The following is a 17,686-nucleotide window of genomic DNA, read 5'->3' as shown; positions in this document are numbered from 1 at the left end:
CCATCAGCCTTTGGTACTAGAACGCACGGCGAGCTCCATGGACTATTAAAACTGGGAAACTGTCTATCAGCTTCATTACGTCTTCTCGCTGTTCAGGCGATAGATAGGATAGTTGATAGGGAAGCGAAGATAAAACTTCCGAGTTTTCAAAACATCCTCCTTTTAAAGCTTCCATAGATACATTCAACCCATCATCCTCAGTGTCGGTAGGCAAAGTATAAGTTAGCAGTGAAACATGCTCAGTGGTTAACTCAGTCACCGGTTCACAGACCAAATTCTCAACGTTCTCTTTTGGTTCAACACGACATAAATATGGTTTCATGATATTCACGTGACATAAACGAGTTTTTCGCCTCCGTTTTTGGAGTGTGTAAGATATAGTCAGTTTCACTCAACTTACTTTTTATCACGTAAGGACCGGAGAAACGCGCAGAGAGAGAGGATCCAGGAATGGGAAACAGCACTAGAACTTTCTCTCCTGGCAGAAAATTACGCACAACTGCTTTCCTATCGAAATTTCTCTTCATTTTCTTTTGTGACAGAGAAAGTGCTTCCTTCGCCACAGTAGAAGCATTGTGCAAACGTTCACGAGTACGTGATACGAAATCAAGGATGTTGGGCTTCGCAAACGAACCATTACAGAGAAATTCCTCCTTTAACATTTTCAAAGGACCACGGACATTATGTCCGAACACAAGCTCTGACGGGCTAAACCCAAGCGAGTCCTGTCGCGCCTCACGCACCGCAAATAAAACCAATGGGACTCCATCATCCCACTCATTCCCAGTCTCTATACAATACTTCCGCAGCACAGATTTTAATGTTTGGTGCCACCTTTCCAAAGCTCCTTGCGACTCAGGGTGATAGGCACTTGATACGACGTGAGACACCCCAAGAGCCTTTAATGATGTACGAAAAACGCGCGACACGAAATTTGAACCCTGATCCGTTTGGACAGTTTTCGGTAGCCCAAAAGTTGTAAAGAATTTCGTTAAAGCTTTAGTTACAGTTTTAGCCGTTATATTCCGTAACGGAATGGCCTCTGGAAAACGTGTAGCTACGCACATGATTGTCAACAAATATTGACAACCAGACTTAGCCCGAGGAAGTGGACCCACACAGTCAACTAGAATGCGCTCAAATGGTTCGCCGACTGCAGGAATAGGACAGAGAGGAGCAGGCGGTACCACCTGATTAGGTTTTCCACTGACCTGACAAATATGACATGTTTTACAGTACCTCACGACATCAGATTTTAACCCTGGTCAGAAAAAATGCTGGAGCACCCGGTTATAGGTCTTAGTTATCCCTAGGTGTCCAGACCAAGGATGGTCATGGGCCAGACTTAAAACATGTGGTTGATATTTTAAAGGTACCACAATTTGATGCACCGCATTCCAATATTCCCGCTGCTCAGGATTTAAAGATCTACTCCATTTACACATGAGCACATTATCATTCCAGAAAAACTGGTGGTTACGCAGCGACATTTTGTCATTTTCAGCACTCGCACGACATTTGTCTAATGATAGATCATTTCGCTGAGCTTCAATCAGAGTTTCACGCGAGACAGACAAGTCAGCGGTAAGATCAAAGCAAACAGATGACCTTAAAGTCGTTTTAGACGAATCTGGAGAGTCAGGATGAACATCAGTTTTCAAAATATTTGAAAAGACAGAATCGCCAAGAGTATCACTTTCCTGAATGTCACGATTCGCTTGTGCTCGCGTCACCACAGCACTAAACACATTTGGCAAATTTTTACCAAGTGCATCAGCCTGCGAATCATTACACGGGACATCAACCACTTGCACTACCGGCATTACCTTACCTCCAGCTATGTCATTTCCCATGATGAAGTCAACACCTTTCACAGGTAAAGAGGGACGAACTGCAACCTCAAAACACCCAGATGCTAAATCAGAAGAAACGTATACGCGATGAAGTGGAACAGGCACAAAACCCATTTCAATACCCTGCACAATCGCGCTTGTATTACACGCTGAGTCAGCACAAAAATCCAGATTATCTGATAATATAAAGGACTGAGACCCTCCGGTGTCACGGAGAATTCTTACAGGTTTTCGGCTTTCGGCCTTCTCATTTAACGACACAAATCCATCGAACACAAAAGGCTGAAAACAGCTATCAGGAGTCGCAGGAGAACCAGAGAATGATGGAGACAAAGTTTTCACCAAAACAGAACCTCGAGGCTGAAACGATGAGGACTCTTGTCGCTCTTGTTTCCGTTTTACACTGTAAAAAATGATTTTATGTCAAAGTAAATAAAACAGAAAAAATCATGTATCTTTTGCTAAGAATAATTTTGTAAAAATGAAAACTTTAGTATATTAAGTAAATCCTAATTATATACTCATTTTTTACTTGTAAATATTAGACATCCAACAGACAAGTGAAATTGACTTCTGACTCTCTGGCATATTTACATACATTAATTAAGTACTTGAAGCAAATTTTAAAAAATCAAGTAAAATTTAGTCCTTGAAGAAAGGAATCTGCGCATGCGCAGAAAGAAGAACACACGCGATGATTGAGGGATTTCGAATCTCCACTCCAACGGCTCTCGACAGGTAAGCAACAGTAAAAAACTGCATTATATTACAGATTTATAATGATTTTTTGATTAATTCAACGATTGTCTTGTCATCACTTCATGCTATACATTTGAAAAGTTTAGTGTTCTTAAGTTTAGAGACGTGCTCCAGAAAAAAGTTCAGAGAGAGGCAGAGGAAAGCACCCTGTTTATTTTACAAAAGCACAATGTTTTATTTCGATTGAAAGTGGAAAAAGTAGACATTTAACAGTTTATTTTTTCATATTTCTTAAGTCTGTAATCTTTATGACCAAAAATGACGGAGTATAAGTCTAATTTGCTGCTATGTGAAAAAAAATCGAGCAAAACGCGCGGGCACTTTTGCCGACTCAAAGAGGGTTAATATAATGACGAGTTAGTTTAGACGTTAGCCATATTTTTGTTTTAAACTTTACGTTTTACACGATTTATCAGTAATTACGCCTAAAAACCATGAATATGTCACTTAAATCATGATCTTTTTGTTTAATATTTGTTATTTTGTGTGCAATTTTCTTTATAGATGACAAATATTGGCCACAAATTAACAATAGGCCTAAGTGAGAAGGTTCTCGTTCCCTCATCGTGCACAATATAATTCATTTCCTCATTCATTTGCTAAATCGTGCATACTATCTATTAAATGGTGCTTTTACTAAATCGTGCCCACGTTGTAAATGACAATAATTCGTACTCCCAAATGCCTAATTCGTAGCCTTGATATCTGCTGTGTGTCACATGTTAGCATTAATGTGTGTAAATTGACTATGAGAGTAAGGTCATGCAGGATGTTTTTAATGATTTGGTTTAAATGAAATGAATAATGTGAATGCAAATTAATTAACTTTTAATTTAAAAGTATTTGCTGTTTACTGATTATTGTTTTTTTCTCTCTCTCTTTTCTTAATTTCAGGATATTTCTCAAATGCATTCAGCCCTTTGTGCCTCTGTTGCTGTAAACCGGTTGAGAGGGACAAAGAGAGAGACCGAACACACTGAATTGTTATTATTGTCATTATAGGTTTCTGTATATGCTTATTTCTTAATAAATTACTCTTAACTGCACATTGTCACAGTATTATTTTGTCACATTATAAGAGTAACATTTAATTTAATTTAAAATAATTACCAGCACTGCATAAAACAAGTAAAATGTATTTAAAATATCAAGTGGTTTTACTTAATTATATTAATTATATCATATTTGTAAGTAAAAATTACTCAATATAATTTAACAGGCCAAGTTATATGTACTTATTCACTTTGTGAATTTTACTCGGCTTAGTTAAGTAGATTTACTTAATTTCCATCAATGTGAAATTTACTTGAAAAAAATTCGTGCAAAAACTTGCCTTATTAAAATTGAGTAAATTCTACTTATTGTTTTTCTCAGTGTAGAGTACGACACTCAGCCATCATATGTCCCATTTTGTGACAATAACCGCACTCTCTATTGGACTTCGGACTGGTAGGAACCCATTTATTTTTGGAATCAGAAAGATTTTCATTTTCTTTTAGTGAGGGACCCCCAGAATCAGACGAACGCTTAAAAAACACAGTTTTGTGCATTAATGCGTACTCGTCAGCTAACACAGCAGCCTGTTGTACCGTGCTGACTTTTTGTTCGTTTAAATACAACGCCGTACGTTCTGGAACACAGTTTTTAAACTCTTCGATCAGCAACAATTCTCGCAATGAATTATAATCAGTTACCTTGCACGCTTTGCAAAGCACTACTTACTACTTACTATAAGTCATACATATTAGGTACACTAATGTTTAATTGTGATCATTAAGTATTGTCATTGTCAATTATGTTTTTTTTTGTAGTGTCGAGTTGAGTTTCAGTTGTCCTTATCTTAACCCTAGCCCTTGAGTTATCCTAACCATAGCCCTTAGCCCTAATAAGGTGAATAATAACCTTGCCACTTTGTCATTGCTATCAACTCCGACTCACTCAGGGCTCGACATTAAGCCTTTTCATGTGCTTGTCCTTTGGACAAGTAAATCTGTCATTCACTTGTCGAGTAAAAAAGTTGCTTGTCCGGAATTTTTTTGGTGTGTGTGTGCTGTAAATATAATTTATTCTGAAGAAATATCCTCATCTGTGTTCAATCAGCTCTGATATATTTAAATCTGCATATTGTCATATCTGCACCTTTAAAGGGCTTTAAAGGTGCAGATATGGTGCCACCCCCACCCCCCAAATCTTATTAAATGTATGCTTCATCATTAGTTTTAAATTGTATCAATAGATTAAATTGGAATAGCCTAATAAGATAGTATAGGGCTGTTGTTACCCTAGGTAGGGCTGATCAAATTAAATAATTTACATTGAAAATTTACAACTGCATTATATAATGTTATGAATATGAGATCGTTTTAAATATTTTTGAATATACAAATAAGAAACGTTGGAAAGAATGATACTTTTAAACATGAAAGTAAACCGCCAGTAGGAGGCGGCAGGCGACCGTCTTAATGAGCGAGTCATTGAGTCATTCATTCAAACGATTCGTTCAAACAACTGATTCATTCAAGAATGAGACATGTTTATGAATGGGACATTGAATCTTTGACTCAGCCAATTCGTTCAAAACGCTGAATCATTCAGTAATGAAAACACGGTTAAGTGTTGCTGTGAGATGCGATATGGTTCTGCTGTGATCTTTGTTTGGAACTATTTTCGCGGCTGAAACAGAACAAAAACAGTCAATATTGTGTCTAAAATATAAGTGACTTAATTTGAACTGTTGTATGAAAGCAATGTCACATTTTCAGTCGTGATGGTATTCAGGAAAACACTCGCCGTGCACTCGTCGTGTGAGGTTGCTAAACTGTATCATATGTTAAAAATATTAAAACACATTTTGAATTGTGGCACTGGCAGTATGTTGTTAACTGAGTTTAAACTGAGTTTACATTTGTTTGGACTTCTCCTCGAGAGGCTGCGCGAGCCTCAACAGTGCAACCTTGTTACCGTCAGTAATATTATCCACTATCGATCGCAACTTACAATAAATATGATACAATCAGAATCATTCTCTCATTTTAGTGATTCTAGTTTTTTTTTTTTTTGTTATTGACTTTTAATCAGGCTACTTGTCCGGTCGGGAAAGGAAAATTCTCTTTTACTTGTCCCTTCAAAAAATCCACTTGTCCCAGACAAGCGGACAAGCGTTAATGTCGAGCCCGTCAGGTCCTGTTGTTAGCACCATATATATTTTTAACTCGTATATTGAGGTGGTGATGAAAAATTTACTACCAGGTCAAATTGTGAAATTGAAATGACCTTTTACTACCTTTCAAGGGCCTTAATTTTGGTAGATTCTTTTTACTACCTTTTACTACTTTTTACTACCGCGCGGACACCCTGGTGGAACGATAGCGATATTTTTAGCCATGTCAAAATGTGTCGAAAACGGCGCTACTACAGACTCAGATGCGGTACCAGCCGAGACAGAATTAATACTCGAATTTGATGGACCAGCCGGTGTCTCAGAATTACCCTTCAAACTAGATGTTTTAAAAGTAGATTTTTTAGGGACGTCTGGAACACCCTGCAACTCCAACTCCCGCAGTCGCACTTTTGTATCTACATTTCGATCTGACGCTTCAAATCATCTTGTCTCGCCTGAGCTCTATCTTGAGTCTCTAATTGTAACCGTGCTAAACGTATCTTTAAACGTGAATCGAAATGCAAACCTGGTGATGCCTCGGTGGAAAGTGAGAGAGGTTCAAATTTAGGCATTGAAAAAGACGGACCTACCTCCGCGCCAGCCACAGCCACTGGAGTCACTGGAATACCACTCGACACACGTAAGGGCGAACTTCCTGCAGCTGGTGCCACCAACTCCGCTGCTGGAACAATCTCAGAAGGAAATACCCCCTTAGTAATCAAACTAGCCACTAAACAAGCTTTTAACTCTGCTTTACGTAGTGTTCTAGAGATAGAAATATCATAATGTTGAGCAATAAGAAACAAATCATTTTTCCGACATGTCACTAATATTTCAACACTAGGTTGATCTATAAATTGCTTTAACTCAAACGTTGCCATCTTTAAAGAAAAAAAAAAAACGCAAAAACAATCAGAATGATCCAACACTCTCTGGACCTACCTACCTAACCATTAATCTAACAATACCCTACCTAATCTTCAGAGGGTACCGATTAAGAGATCGCTCTCTCCCCCGGAATACCTCCAAAAACAACAAACTAAAATAATAAAGAAAAACAGTAAACCGTCGTCAGGACTGGCGCTAAGCACAGCCCTGCTGGTTTACTCTTTCTAACCAGAGAATATGGATCACCTGAATCAAATTAGATCAATCAAATTGCTACTACTCGGACACAAATCCTGGACGACAAAATGCGGACGAGCCCCCATTTATGTTACGAACCCCGGTTGTTAAAATGCTCGTTTCGAAAGGGTTCAGCAACATAAAAGGAGACGCAAGGCAAAGAGCAGTTTGAAACATTTATTAAGACTAATAAATGACTGCACAAACTCACGTCTCTCAATTTTTTTCTCTCTCCACATGTAAACACACATTTACTTTACACTAAAGTCAACATAAACATAACTAACACTAACAAATAGAACAGAATAGTAGCACAGTACAAAGAACACAGCTTGAGTTGTTCAGCAGCTAGGCATCATGACGCGCACGGAGTTCACCGTCGCGTGTCTCACCCTCCTTCACACTCCACTTATATGCTCAGCACGAGCCATCAGAGCAACGGGCCACAGGTGCGCAAGGGCGGAGCCTACACTCAGAAAGAAACCCCAATTAGAAAACGAAACGAACACACAAAAATACACAGGCAACACCCATAAGGCTGAGGCCGTAACAATCAGTCTTTTCTCCTTTTTCAGGGCCTCCTCCTTTTTATATACACGCATCTTCTCCGTGGGGTTGCGTTGTCGACCAGAACGGTGAAGCTCCTCCTCTTCCATTCCATTATGAGGCGCCTCCACCTGCTGGTCTGGGTCGTTATTTTCAGAAGCGTCCATTTTCTTTACAGGAGTGCCACAGACTAGATCAAGTCTTCTGTCATTAGACAGCTTTCAGATGTGTCATAGGACAGATGAGGTGAAGCTGTTGTTCTTCTGGGTAAAGCTCTTACTGTAGCATTCCCGGCTGAACAGATGCAGTTTACTCTCAGGGACTGATGTTTATAAATAATTTTATTCCCAGAAACACCGTAAGAGCTAAATGAAAGTAAACAAACAAACAAACATTAGACATCTCACTGCAAGTTATACATGTCCATAAACACATGAGAATACACATTTACAATCTAATTGGCTTTAGTAAATAGTGTGACAACTCAAGTTTTTAGTGAGCAGGCTAATGTAATACGAATGTTTTAATTAGTGGTCGACAGATATTGGTTTCTTGATGGCCGATGCCGATGCCGATATCTTAGAGAGCAGGGTGGCCGATGGCCGATATAAAGCCGATATTTTTATATATATATTTATTATAATCAATATTTAATAAATTATAAATAAATTATAAAACATTTTTTTTAAATAAACATGCTTTTATACTTTATATGGCAACTTCTTAAATTTGCAATCCTATTACAGTATTTTTCACAAAGTAATTGTTTAGAAATATATGAATATGTGAATAAAAAGAATGTAAATACTGTAACAGGGCACTCAGTAATCTGGTCATTTCGTGCTGGTAATCATATTTTTTCAAATAAAGACAAGGTAACGCTAATTTTACATACAGCACAGTGAAAACGATATGAATATGACGCAGTTGGCAACTGGATATCACAGATATGAATATGACACAGTTGGCAACTGGTTAACGTTATATATCAGCATATTTTAAAATTAAGGATTTAAAGTTTTTTGATCGCGTCTCCTGTTAAGCTGATCTTCTGTTTGCATTCACTCACTTCGCACGGATGGACCGACCGTCACTCGCAGACAGTAATGCACACTTCACAAGATATCACAGCTGGATTCAATTAAATCTGCAAGGTTTGTGAAATTAAATGTTTATTAGATATTCAGAGATTTGTTTAAATGACATAGATGCGCATTTGATGAATGTTGACGGCAAATGAGAAAGTATTTTAGCCTGATTGTTTGCCTTTTCTGTTACAAATAATATAAAAGCAAACGCTTTACTTTACTTACTTTGCATAAGTTACCATTTACTTTCTTTGTTTACCAGTTCTGTCTAACAAAGTATTAGATATGACTGACAGAGATCGTAAATTAATGAAGACGGAGAATGTGAGTGAGTGAGTGAGCGCTGTTTGATCTGAGGAGCTGCCTTTGCCATTCTCTTCTGGCGCTGGTGTTCTCAGCGCCGCCCGTCAAAATAAAAGTCCGGAGCGCCGTCAAAATAAAAGTCCTGCTTCCAACACATCGGCCAATCAGAAAAACTTATCGGCCGATGCCTATATTTAAAAAATGCCAAATATCGGCCGATATATCGGCCTTGGCGATATATCGGTCGACCACTAGTTTTAATTACAACAATCTCCTTTTAAAGTGCTAAATGGACTAAATGACAACTGAATTAACTATGAATTATTTTTGTACAGCTGACTCTCTCAATTCAGAGAGAAAAACCTAAAATATATGAAATGACCAAATAAAGGCCTAATTTCCTGTAAACAATCTATCAGACCTTAAAATCAAGAGAAACGAAGCAATAATACACTGTGTTCTGCATGTGACAGTAACAATCAATCACACACACTCTACATATAACTGATTTACACACCTGCATAGCCTATATGCTAATGACTCACTAACAGCTTCAAAGGAAAACGAAACAAACACTTTAGTCTCTCAAAATTTAGCAAACAACATAAAATTAAAACGATACCTTGTGCCCTTCATCAGCCAGGAGCTAAGAGGTAGAAAGAAACCTTTTTGAAGCTATATTTTCACAGTTTGGAGAACTCTCATCTCACTTGCCTGGTAGTCTTAATCCGAATGATGCGTCACATAGAAAGTGCGCCAACATACACACAACGCACCGCTGCACTTCCTTTCACAGACTTCAAAATAAGAGCATGCGTGGTAAGTAACTGACGCTCTTGTAAAACAACAATAAAAATACAATGTCAACATTAAGCATTCAATGAAAAACATTAATAAACCAAAACATAAACAAATAAAGAGTTTTTTAGCTCAGGTTTAACATTTGGCTCAGGTTTAGTAAGAGTCCCCTTGTAAGGTATTCCATGGCCACACCGCCCTCTATGGCTGGAGATAAAGGAGACGGCCCACTTCAGAGATAGGGAGATTTAATGGTCCTTTACATATATATATATATATATATATATATATATATATATATGTCTGATATATATATTTAAATATTTCTTTTGCCCTCGCATTCTTTCTTGTGGTACCCTCTCAGTGACATACCTGACTGAAAGGCTCATTATGCAGCTCATTATGCGGGTCATTGTCTTCTCGGGTGTGAATCACAGGCATTATTCATGATCATTCACGCCCCCACGCATATTGCCTTTCCAAACAAAAAGTGTCTTACAAAATTTAAATCAATGTATTGTTTTATGTGAATGATTAGGCAGGATTATTTTCAGATCATTTTTAAGCAAAAACTCTAGGCGACAACATCCATTAGTCAAAAGTATTGTGGACACATATTTGTATGTGTTTTGTGGCCTTATTTCAGAAACTTTTATTTTTTAGTTTTTTCAATAACCATGCATAAACATTATTCTCTCAAAAATACAAACATGTACATACATGTTGCTCACATATTATGGTAGCCCTGTTTGTTCTGAATAGAGTGTAATGACACCTTTGTCATTAATATGTTTATAAGCAACTGAAAAAAGCACAAATGTCAGGGCATTAGGGCTGTCACTTTTGTGAAAAAATCCTGTTCGATTTTTGAGACATAAGTGTTCATTGAAATCTACGGTCAACTAACAGGCATTAGGACGAACGTAAAGATGGCGCTTGAGACGCGCACAAGTCAGCAAATATTCCTGATGATTTATTGGCGTGAAGTTTCGTGCACAATGACAAACAGGAGTACAACATTCTCGAAAAACAATAAGCTGAGTGGACTGCCATAACATCAATGAAAAACATTACTGCAGGCTTCAACATGGCTGTGTTTATGATTAGAAATGTCAAACAAATTTCATCTACGTAGGCGATTGTAGACCGTAGCCCAAATCTGTATCTGTTTTCATGAGACTGTCTGAATACCGGCAGAATTCACAGTTTTCTAGTAAAAAGAGAAACATTATGCAGAAGTATAATTTGCTGTTATGTGTGTTTGTCAGAGCCTGCAGTTGCTGTGTGATGTGCGTTCGCTGCGGGCGTATCGTGATGAGCTGGACGCGCTCTGAGTAAAGACCGTTAAAATCGATTACCTATTTTCGTTTTCGAAACTTGCGTTGGTTGGTCCGATCGATTGTGCAATCGATTTTCTAACGTAAAGTGACACCCCTACAGGGCATGTCAAAACATCTCAAGGACTCCAAAAACACCTTAGACCCACCTTAGGCTCCTTCTGGCTCTGCCCTCCCTCTGGCTCCGGCTCTGGCTCCGGCTCCACCTCAGCACTTTGGTACCCCGGTTCCTCCTCAGACAGTCATCAATGTGTCCCCTCCTTCTTGGCTGGCTGAACGTCTTGGTTCCTACATCGCCACTCTTTCTCCTGATTGCCTGCTGACTGTTTTTGTTCATGGCTTCTTCCACGTCCTCCTCCAGAACTCCCACCCTCCCTCCTCAGTTGGACCTTGTATGGCACAAGGATGTGCCTTTCCAGCGGGGTAATGTCAGGATTATGTTCTGTTCAGTTGTGTTTGATCAGAGCGGTCAGACTGAATTTGAATAGGATTTCAAACCACATATGTATGTAGCTTGAACCGGATTTGTAAAAATTGCATGTGATTTTTTGCTGTACACATTAGCTAATTTTGATCGGGTTTCAATCGGATATCCACAATAAACGGATTTGGACTGACAGTCTGAATGTAACCCTAGTTTCCAAGTCTGTGTCAGTTTAATTCAGTACACCTGGTGTACATTAATTAGCTCATTAGTTCCCTCATTTTGTCTGGTATATCGCTGTTTTCTTCAGTTCTTTGTCCTGTCTCGTCAATGTTATGTGGTTATGTTTTCCCATTCTCCTGCAATTTTCTTGTCTGGATTTAATTAAGTTTGTTTTTTTAATATTCTCCTACGTAGTGTGGTTCTACTCAGTCACACGTGACGTGCCACTTCTGCAGTGCAAATATGTCTTTTGTTTTTAGTGATTTCATTTGATTGTTAACAGCTCTATATAGCATTTCACAGGCAGTAAATTATGTGGATCTTTTAGATGGTCTTTTCTGGTCTTGGTATTGTCTTGGTCTCAACCCCTCAATTTATTGGTCTTGACTTGGTCTCAGTATAGGTGGTCTTGACTACAACACTACCAGAAAGTGTCCCCCATAGAAGTTAGCTGACTAGAGTTAAAAACAGTTTTTTTTTTTTTTTAAATGACAAGCAGCATAACAAAGAATGAAAAGAAGCTTAGGCTTCTACTTTCTGGCAATACATAATACACAGAATAGCATACTACACACACACACACATTCACTCAAGTAAAACAAACACATCACATTTCCTGGTAAGACTTTACACGTTATCTTGATCTTTGCAATGCTCAAAAACAGCCAGTTACAAATGTAATTTGACCTCTGTTATCTCTAAGATTTGCTCTTACAGTAAGTGGCGCATAAGGACAGTCTGAACTGGAGAGGTCCCTTATGAGCTCTATAGCATATGGTGAGGAGCATCTTGCTATTTATGGCCAGCCTCTTGCAAGAGCTGTGACAGGGGACGCTTCCAGCACAGCTCCAGCAGAACAATTATTTTAATTGTGCAGATTATCTCCCATCAGCGAGGAGCAATTAATGCATTTTAAACTTTCGCAGTTAACACAGCAGCCAAAAAAATCTTCCAGAGATGAGGGGGTGCTGTGGGTGAAGAATCTTTTTGCGGTACAGACACGCTTTTGTAAATGATAATGATTCTGTCAGAAATATCCAATGAACCATTTGTCAGAAAAGAAAAAGAGCACGAAATAAAGACAGATTGATTTAGCTGAACAAGAAAGAGATACAATGTGCACCACAATGTTAGGGTTTTCCGGCAGTCGTCAGGGTGTTGTTATGTGGCTGCTAATGTGTTCTTAAAGCTGCATTTACACTGCAGAGGCAAAACTCTGCTCAATGCGTCTGACAATGCTAAAACGCCTCAGTGCACAGCTAATACAATTGTCACATATACACGCAATTATATTTTAAAATGCAAACTTTGTTTCCGAATGGCCAAAGTAAAGATACGTGTCAATTTAATAATCTTTTGTAAACACAGGCAATCTATTCACAATGAAAGTGTCCAAACTGCAATATTTAACATACATATAACAACTTATGCATTCAATGTGTAAACACTGATTTATGCACTAAATCCAGCAGAAACTCCAGCACAATCTAAGTATTTTTAAACACTCAAGACAGACGTCACTACCTTAACCTCACAGCTACAGCTGCCACCAGCCGTTTTCTACTCTTTATTTGCATAAAGTTGAGCATTTCTCAATTTTAGAGCTCTTGGCCGCTTTCAACACTTTATCCTGTCCGCTGTCAGGTCACCTCGCAAATGAAACTCAGCTTTTATAGGAATGAAATGAAAATGCCGCTCTGCCACGCTCACTATGCTGCAGTGTAAATAAAGTGCAGTCACTTTAGGGAAAAATTCGCTTGCAAAAACATGTCCAATGTCCATTGTCAATAGCTTAGTGATGTTTAAGGCATAGCTCACACAGAAGTCACTTTCAAACCAAGCAGCTTTCTGTTGGTCAGCGTGGTGAATTCATGTGACCAAATTGAACATGAGCTAAACCTGTGTGGGCAACTTTTTTTCCCTCACGCAAAAGCCCATGATCTCACAGATTCCTATGACTGAATTTCGCCAGAAAAATGACATCAAGCAATGGTAAATGTGACTGCAACATATCGTTTTGATATTCTCATCTCTATATATGCTTGGAATCCACCTTCATTGCATGTCTAATGGAATTTATGATTTTTCACCCATTGCATCATCCACAAGGAAAAGCAACTAAACATTCTACTTGTCAAGCCGTATGATTGAGGGATCATTTATGTCAGTAGCACAAACACCACTAATTAGGTCTCTGCCATTCTGGGGCAGAAAAATCTGATTGGCAACCCCAATTCTATCTATTTCTGACTTCGATTTGCCGCCCCATTTCTATTTATTTCTGATCTTTGACAAATCCTGTGAGAGCAATGATCCCTTATATCTCCTCTCTAAAACTGATACTCCACTCTCCAGAGACCAGGGAAAGAGATTTGTGTAACCCATTTCATAAAAATAGTCGGGTTAAGGCCTGGTAGGGGATGTTGGATTTATCTTATTAATATAATCAGCCAGGAAAGGGGACACAAAATGCCTGAGTTCAATTTTCTCGCAGCACTTCCATGCAGGGTCACTCAGCCAATCACTCCAGACAATCATTCTCTCGTTTCCCACTGCATGCCTTAATCACTCTCATCAGAGTTATTGCATGAGGTTGTTTGCCTCCATTGTGAGCTCAGAAAAGGTCTATTAGAGTCTTCTTTAGTACCTCTCATAGACTGGTGGGGTAGTGTGGGATTAGCTATTTCACAGATATTGGAATCCGTTGTTCTGTTGTGAAGGTATTGATTACCAATAACAGCTTTCTGGGTCATAGGTTTTCATCTTCACAGAGGAAATGCTATACACAACCTATTTTCAATATTCTCTGAAATTTATTGGCTGTTTTGTTGATACTCTATCTATGTTCTGTAATGTTGCAGTCGTGGATCTTGGTGATCAGATGATTATATGAGACACCTGGTGGTGAGTAAAAGACAATGTGTCCATAGCAAATTAGAACATTTCATTGAGTCCAAAGATCAGTAGAGGTGTAACATGCGGCTTACTTTTTTGTTTTTACAATGCATAATATCCACTATAGCACTCAGGGACAATTCACTAAAAAATAATTTGTGCCCACTGTCATTTGTTTAAGTTATGTTTAAGTTCTAAATGTATGAGGTTGTGAGGAATACAGCAGATTACCACCATCTGGCATACTTTATTAGGACTGTACAGCATCACTTGACCACTGTGATTATAACCCGATCTTAGTATTTATAGGCATCCGTGTTATTTCATTATCATTACTATTATAGTTTTTTTATTAATATTCTGAAGTAGTTTATATTTTTATTTTTAGTAATTTTGCAGTGCTTTTATCATTTTTATTAGTTTTTTTTTATGTCTATAGTTCTTATTAATTTTTATTTAAGTTTTTGCTTGTGCTATTTTAATACTTAAAGTTAAACTTAATTAAAAGGAGAAATTGTGTCTTGGCAACTAGCTAAAATAAACACAATAAGATTTTAATATTATATTTTATTTAATTTCAGTTAAACTTTATTTAATTTCAAGTAACATTTTGTTATTGGTTTTAGTTTTAATGTAAAGATAATAAACCTGATAAGCATTATAACATACTCTAATGTATTTGTACTGCTTTGAAAAATAACAATCAATAATAAACCTCTATAACATGTTAATTATATAAATATATTTTTGCATTGCATGAGGAACTGGCTCGGCAGTCGTAATGAGATTCATAGTGGGCTACACACGGGCTAACAGCCTCACCATGGTTCCTATCTACCAACGCTATCTCACAACCAATTTGACCAATTTTTTTTTTTTTTTTTTTTTTTTTACATTTTTATAATCATCTCAAATTTATGAAACCACAATGGAGATGCACAAACAAAATGCACACACAAAATGTCCAGACACTGTATTTATAATCATGTCTCCCTCTGCCTCACTGTCTTTCTCCCTGGAGAAATAATCTCCAGCAGTTATTTTGCAGTGTTATTTAAAGAAACACAAAACAAGTCTAAACGTGAAACAGAGGGTCTTATTAACCAGCCTGTTTTAGAGAGGAGGTCTGTCAGTTCATCTGCTGATCTCTTCCCCTTAATACAGTTTAAATGTAACATCAGGTCACATCTGACACCAGTAAGATTGTCTATCCATTGAGATGACATCATGAAAAAATTAAAACGGCATTCTCATGGACACACTAGTAATAACTCCAAAAACATACCTAATATAGTCACATCAGGTTGATATACGTCAAGGCTTTTACTAATTTTAGGTTTTTAACTTGAAAAATAATTAATTACTGCTTTGGTCTCATGAATCTTTAATTTAGATTAATTTCATTCGTTTACAGATGCATTTCTAGGAAAATTAGGAAAAGAACAAACAATTTATTGTAATGTAGACAACCATTTAAAAACAATATGTGATAACGAATGTCAAATTCCTGATCATGTGAATTCCAATTAAAATGGCTTGATTTAGCATATTGACAATTCACAGAACAACAGCATCTTTACAATAGTGAAAATACAGGAAAGCAAAGAAAAGAGGGAAAACAAGTAAACTTGTCTTTCAGTTAAAAGTGTCTTCAGCGATTTTTTTATTTATTTATTTTTTTAAGTTGCAATTTGGTTTTAGCAGATGATGGATGAACGATGGAAGGCTGTGTAACGTACGGACAGAGGCGGTCGGATCCATGTGCAGCACTTTATTTCAGCTTAAACACAAGCAGACATAAACTCCAGCATACAGTTAAACAAGGGGCAATCCAGTAACTCGTAGTGATAACAGGCTTAGGTCGAGGCAGGCAGCACAGGTTCATGAACAGTCCAGAAAGCAGGCAAGGGTCAAGAGTCCAGGGAAACAGTGGCATGTGGAAACCAGTGGCATGGGAAGCACAGGACCAGACGGGACTAGAGGCATAGGAGGCTCAGGTGGAGATAGCACAGACAAGGTCCATGTCAACGCCACCTCCATGGCCCTCTCAGGGTACCTACTGCCCCCCCCCCCCAAAAAAATACTTGGGGAAATCCACGGCAGAAACCTCCGGGCTATAAACGGGTTCAAGAGAAGCCTCCCGGAGCTTGAAGGGCACAGGCAAGGCGAGGCGCAGAAACGGGGCCGGCAGGGCGAGGCGCAGAGGCGGGGCCGGCAGAGCGAGACGCAGAGGCGGGGCCGGCAGAGCGAGGCGCAGAGGCAGGGCCGGCAGGGCGAGACACAGAGGCGGGACCGGCAGAGCGAGGCGCAGAGGCGGGGCCGGCAGAGCGAGGAGTCTAGGTACGCTCACCGGAGCCTGGCGAGCCGAGCGAGTCCTCTTCCTCCTCCTGCGACAGCGCGCTGTTGGAACTGGACCTGACTCCATAGATTCAGCCGAACTTGACTCACTTTCCTCACTGGATTCACTTGATTCGGGACTTGATCCACTTGACTCAGGGCTAGATTCACTTGACTCAGGACTTGACTCGGGATTCGATTCACTTGACTCGAGATTCGGTTCACTTGACTCGGGATTCGGTTCACTTGACTCGGGATTCGGTTCACTTGACTCACTTGACCCACTTGATTCACTCGACTCGGTACTTGATTCTTTCGAGTCGGCTGGCACGCGCTCAAACTCCGGTTCGGCCGGCGAAACCTCCATTGTCTCTGGATTAACAAATTCAACAAGACCAGTGCGGAATACGGGCTCGAGAGGTCCGACACGATGAGTGGGTTTGGCAGAAACGGTATACTTGAAAGCCCCTCTGACGGTCATCAAGGGAGGATCGAACAGTTTGGCGAGATGAGGCTTTAGTGGCGTGCGGAATGTGTGAGAGAAATCTGCCGCATACGAACCTCCCCGGCGCAGGGACGAGCAATTCCTCGGGATCCTCTTCTCCTGCGGGGAGTTCAAAAGCCTCTCTGAATAGGGTGATAAACACGTCATAAGAAGGGAACAACATCCGACCTGGTTCCCAGAATGCGCCTACCCACTCCAGAGCCTTTCCAGTGAACAGTGAGCAGATGAAGGATATGCGGTCGTCATCCGAGGTGTAAAACTGGGGCTGATGACTCATATACAAGCTGCACTGCTGAAGGAATCCTTCACACGCCACAGGTGAGCCATTAAACTT

The 17,686-nt window shown here is 39.2% G+C and overlaps 1 protein-coding gene and 1 long non-coding RNA gene across 2 annotated transcripts in view; one reads left to right on the top strand and one right to left on the bottom strand.

The window, feature by feature from the left end:
* The window catches only part of kcnj3a (potassium inwardly rectifying channel subfamily J member 3a), a 160,735-nt gene extending 149,482 nt beyond the window's left edge, over positions 1-11,253 (bottom strand). Inside the window, exon 1 of the mRNA XM_084123282.1 lies at positions 11,119-11,253. The gene's annotated coding sequence lies outside the window, so the exon portion shown is untranslated. The remainder of the gene's footprint in view (positions 1-11,118) is intronic.
* Positions 2,269-3,658, top strand: LOC311088547. Its single transcript, XR_014607517.1, has 2 exons — positions 2,269-2,591; positions 3,507-3,658. It is a non-coding gene; the product is annotated as an uncharacterized lncRNA (long non-coding RNA).
* Positions 11,254-17,686: the final 6,433 nt, after the last annotated feature.

This window comes from Abramis brama, assembly GCF_963993115.1.
Source record: "Abramis brama genome assembly, chromosome: 8".
NCBI lineage: Eukaryota > Metazoa > Chordata > Actinopteri > Cypriniformes > Leuciscidae > Abramis > Abramis brama.
Note: the sequence above shows the minus strand (reverse complement) of the source record. Positions and strands in the feature narration are given on the sequence as shown.